The sequence below is a fragment of the Ceratosolen solmsi genome, unplaced genomic scaffold (genome assembly GCF_000503995.2).
Source record: "Ceratosolen solmsi marchali unplaced genomic scaffold, CerSol_1.0 scaffold13, whole genome shotgun sequence".
Lineage (NCBI taxonomy): Eukaryota > Metazoa > Arthropoda > Insecta > Hymenoptera > Agaonidae > Ceratosolen > Ceratosolen solmsi.
This window is the reverse complement of record NW_011948418.1, coordinates 7,962,761-7,968,572: the sequence shown is the minus strand read 5'-3', so window position 1 is coordinate 7,968,572 and position 5,812 is coordinate 7,962,761.

The window sequence follows — 5,812 nt, the reverse complement described above, 5'->3', positions numbered from 1 at the left end:
TTGATGCGCCGTAAAAGCCAACTGCAGCATGCGGAAAACGACGTAAGGAGCGACTCGAATGCTCCGGTGCATCGTTACGAGCGGCTGCTGCGCGACGTCCTCGTAAATTAATATCGATCGCTCACACCAGCCGACGAGGGTCTTTTCTCGTTTATTTTCTCTCTTACACACACACTCTCTCTCTCTCTCTCTCTCTCTCTCTCATTCCTTTTTTTCGGTGAAATTGACAGTGGTGTATTTTGACGTTACGAAGGCCGTCGTTTATGCGATTACGACGGGGCTCGCGAAACGTGTGCCTTTCCTCCGAACGTTCGGTGCTTCGAGCACGATGAGGGGATCCTTTAGACAATTTCAGAATAGCAAGATTGCAGAAGGACTTCGACATATGTTGTCTTATAAATTCCCGTCTCGCCGCAGATTATTATCCAATGTTCACACCCCATTTCAATTATATCTTAATGGCAAATAAAAACTTGTTAGTTTGCGTGAAATGATTATTCCGTCCATTTACTATGCGCGGCCTTAAATAATCGGGTCTGCGGGATTGTTTGCTTATGCGAGCCAGGCATCGCAAGATGTAAAAGTTGGACAGAGGTGGGAGATAAATAAAGAAGTCGGAGCTAACAGCATTCGGATGTATCGCCCCTTGGTATAATTTCACGGTACGACGCGTCTCTGACTAACCGTCCGCCACTACCCGACAATGTACCGATACTCAGACATTTATGCTTCTCTTGGATTCTTGCGGAACTCGTGCATTTCAAGCTGAATAGGCTTATTATATGTATGAGCACCCGACGAATAGAGTCTTGATCAAGATTTTACCGTCCAGCTCAACAGTATTAAACAAACCGGTTTAACGCACTTTAGTAGCGGGGGCGTTCGCAACATATCTTTTTGATTATTATCTTGGCAATAATTTATCTCATATACGTTTTAATATTAAACTACGTATTTTTATTGCGCGTCGAATGGCTTATGAAGCTTACATACTATATTACGTACTTGCGGTTGAAATAATTCCAAGTTGATTTGAGCATGTACGAGAGGGAAAAAAAAATTAATTTAGTCATAGAAATTGACATTCGGCTCTTCATTTAAATATTATTCGAGGATTAACGTTGTGCGATTAGGTGAATTGCTCGTGTCGTATAATGTAAATTCAGAGCCTGTAAATAGCTCGATGATAACACAGTTGTGACGACTAGTGTATAGGGAATGACATTTTGTTGGAGGGCTTGAAAAATGTCGACCGAAAAAATTCTGGAACCCACTCCTTCAGCGTCCAGCCAAAAATTGATTTCTGCCGAATCAGACGTGTCTCGTTTATTAAAAACCATTAATTTTTGCTGCCGGACACGATTGCAGCAAGTTTCGCAAGCCTGTGCTTGATCGACCGAACTCCAACCCCCTACCATGAACCTCTATAACTCGTCTTTTCATGCTCGTCGATCAGTCGTTAACAGCACGCTAACGTATTTTACTGTATTACCGCGGGCCAAATTGAAGTGCCATTACCGCACTTCATTTCGTTTTTTCAGGTGCGGAGCCGCTTCGTTGCTTCCCTTCTCTCTATTTCCTTTTAACGTACTTTGATAAATAAAAGCTAATACGGAACTGATAGAAACATCGGACTCCATCGGAAGGCTCGAGTATATACTCTGTTGAAAAGACGCTGATCCAATAAAAGATATGCTTATTAAAAAAAACATTCGGTACCGAAATATTGCATTTTTATTTATGGATTTTAATAGGATTATGATCATTTAATATTATGCTGTTATTAACATTATTATTGTTATGGTAATTGTTGTGCTTATTATTATGTTGTTATTCTTCTTCTTCTTCTTCTTCCTCTTCTTCTTCTTCTTCTTCTTATTGTTATTATTATTATTATATTAACATATGATGTAATTGTAAACGATAACTTTAAAATTAAATATATTTAAGTTTTCAAAGCTATGGTATTTCTGTTTTAAATTTTTTCGTCTAGAAATACGCCCGTGTACGATAAAAGTAGAACTTTATTACAATGGAATCGCACTGTTACAATTTCTTAATTCATTCACCACACGTTTCTACATATACGCGTACGCCCGCATGCACAACATTCTCTCTCACACACACACACGCACACGCGTACGCCCGCATGCACAACATTCTCTCTCACACACACACACACACACACACACATACACACGCGCGCACGCACACACACACGCACACGCACACGCACACACACGTACAACAATACGTAAAAATTTTGGATTATTTAAAATTTTTATTTTTATCTAGATTGAATTTGCATTTTATCGAAACTATTTGAATTCTATCGTTGCGGAAAATATTTAACCGCAATTAACGAATACCAAATGGAATGCGTTTTAATTACAAGATTGTTAAATTATAGAGCTCTTGATAAAATATGTTAATTTGAAATAAATTTAAAAGCAGGTGTCTTCGATTATCGGAATATAGAATAAGCTTAGATTATACATTCGTGATCTATTATATGAGTGAAGATGCGCTAAGATGTACATAGAATAACGAGTCTTGGAAAATCTCATCGTACGCCAAATGTGAATTCGGAAAATTATAACGATGATGGAAAGAACAATCGGATAAAATGTCGTAAGTCTACAAAAAAAACTATCATCCATTGAATAGAGAGAAAAGAGCAAGAGGAAAAAAAATTGAAATGCATATATATATATATATAAAGAAAGTAATACAGAGAGACAGAGAGATGGATAGATAGAGAGAGGGTGGGAGGGAGGGAGGGAGAAGAGAAATGCCAGTCAGAAGTAGAGTGATGGAGAAATGACGGGGCGCGAGTATTAACGTTTCCCGGGCGTAATAACGAGCTGCGAACGAAACGAAAGTAGAGAAAAATACAGGGGGTTGATAGGCGTAGGGGAATGGAAGGCGACAAGGTGTGCAGGACGAATCGCGACCGGATGAATTTATGTCCAAACCATTAATCAAGAGCGCGGTTTGCCCGGGCGCGATATCGCCGCGTGCGCATAACTGCAGAAATTAGCGAGGAGCGGCAGTCCGCGGAAATACAGCTCTTTCTCTCCCAACCCATCTAATAACGCTAATTAAGCGCCTCTATCGGCATTTGGTTTTTCATTCGATTAATAGCCGCGGGCCGATAAGGGCGAAGCCGTCCCTTCTTTGTCCCAGTGGCCCTCGGTTATGCATAGCCCGCCCGTATGATACATCGGCAACTATCTCCCCATGACGAATAGCCCTTACGCAATCGGCGCTCGATGGACCTCGACGTTTTCACTTGCTCTAGCTCGGCATTTCTCTTCCTCTTATTTCTTTGTCTCTATTTTTTCCCTTCTTTCCATAACTACGGGCTAACGAGCGCGTACGCGTAATGATCAAGTGGCCGCGATAAATCGGTCGCGCGGCTTTTCACCATTGCGCGCACGCGCCCTATCACCTAAAGTGAAACCATAAATTCGGAGCAACAGCTTCGACGAGATAAGAAAGACAAATTGCAAACTCGTTGTTAATCAAAGTTTTTAACGCCCCTATCGCTGCGCCGCGCCGATAAAAACGCGCCCAAAGTCCCGCAAAAAGTTTTTACCGATCGGGTAATCACGGGCTGTATTCATGAGCCACCGATATTCGTAAACTGCACGTAACTTTGCTCAATTGAGAGGGTATTTTGCGCATGTTGTGGTTAAGGTGTTTTTGTTTATAATTTAAGAGACTGACGGGGTAGCCATTTGCTTCGATTAGCATCTTTTGCATTCGAGATAGAGTCATGATTAGTGCGGCGATAACCGTTTTATATTGTGCGCGGACGAAAATTAAAGATTTTATTATCCAATTATTATTGATTGGATATAGTAGAGTATTTAATTCAACGTTCCTTACCATTCTGTCGCGTTCTGAAATTTATCAATATTTCACTAAAAATAATATTAATACGGGATGCCAAATTTAGTAAATTAATCTTCTTCTTCTTCTTAAAGACTTGGAATTTTGATATTGAAGTATCATTTTGGATATTGAACTGACGGGATTATTTATTTAACTACATGATAAAGGTTTCGTACTAATAAGTTTACAATATGAACGATACTTTTCATTAAGCTTAAGAATTAGTTTCAATTCCCAAGTAATTTCAACATATTTGTCTTAGCAAAATTGACGCTTATAATCAAAATGATAATATGCCCACCTGTTTTCCTTACACTCAATAACAAAAACATTATTTTGAGCAATTTGCTCTTAAAAAACAATCCCGTATCATTCGATCGATATCAATACGTGATGTACACCTACGATAAACATGCAATTAGTATACTATTTTAATTTATATTACAAGATATTCTAAAGACATTCGGACATACTGTTGCTAATGCTAATCGTTAATTCGGCGAAATAGTCATATTCATCCACTAAGTACAATCCATTAAAGTGCGAATGAATTCTTGCTTAATAAAAATCAATAATAACAAATACGTCGCTCCCATTGTTATACAAATGAATAAGCAACTTTCTACTAATCTTTCAAGCAATCCATTAGCATTGAAGATAAAAATCTAATCCATAGAAGTAATGTACTACTGCATAATATATGAAAGGGCTGCTCGTTAGAAAGGGTATCGTTACAATCATCTGAATTCATTAGCCAAAATAAACGTGATCCAAATAATACGGAAGTCATAAGTATCCCGCCGAACAATTCTCCCATAGCATTTGCCATTCTCAGTAATGTAATAACAATAAATAAATAATTGGGATAGAATAGATTTTTAGCTCGAATGGGTATAAAAGTAACGGGCTCCATAAGGAAGCGAATCCATGGAGATAAAAGGAAATAAAAGTGCAATCCTACAATCTTACAATTCCAGGGAAATACCCATCGACACTCGAGCATTACGTAAAATGCGAGAAACGGTATCACCAATAGCTCGGCTTGAAACTCCAATGGGGTGTGCGCGACTATCGACAACCATCGCCTCGATTAAAAGAAAGAAATGCAGTGGCGGTCGGATGGTAGCCGACGCCGAGGCTCGCAACCTCGCAAACTCGAGCCGTCAATCGTTTGCCGCCATACCCTCAATCCATCCTCAAGTCGATCGACCTTAACCCAAACGCACCTGAACCCCCACCCTTTCCTCCCGCCATCTCCCCGCCCCTTCAGCCCTCCGGCCGCCATTGCCCATTACTCGCCGCTCCCGATTAAATTGGCTGTATCGGCGAGCTTATCCGCACTCGGCGGCCGACCGCAGCCCGGAGATCGACGCTAACGCGCATTTCGCCTGGGCCGTTGCCCGAGCCTAAACAGATCCGAGATTTTACAGCCGCGGCTTAATCGGCACCCTAACTATCATAGCTTATTTCACGGGCGGAACATCCTACGAGAGCAGGGACCCAGCCAGTCCCCGCGCACCCTTGACTCGGCCCTTCGCTATTCTCCAGGCTCTTTAATTAAGAGATAGAGAGATAGATAGATAGAGAGAGAGAGAGAGAGAGAGATATATATATAGAGAGAGAGATAGATAGATAGATAGAGAGAGATAGAGAGATAGATAGATAGAGAGAGAGAGAGAGAGAGAGATATATATATAGAGAGAGAGATAGATAGATAGATAGAGAGAGATAGAGAGATAGATAGATAGAGAGAGAGAGAGAGAGAGAGGGATCCCCCCTCCCCCCTCCCCCTACCACACCCTCCATCATCAGCCAAAATGCAAAGGTTAAGGAAATATGGGACCGAGGTGGGATCGTTCCCGTTGCTCGAGCTTTGCATCGACGACGACGACGACGACGGGGGGGGGGGGGGGCG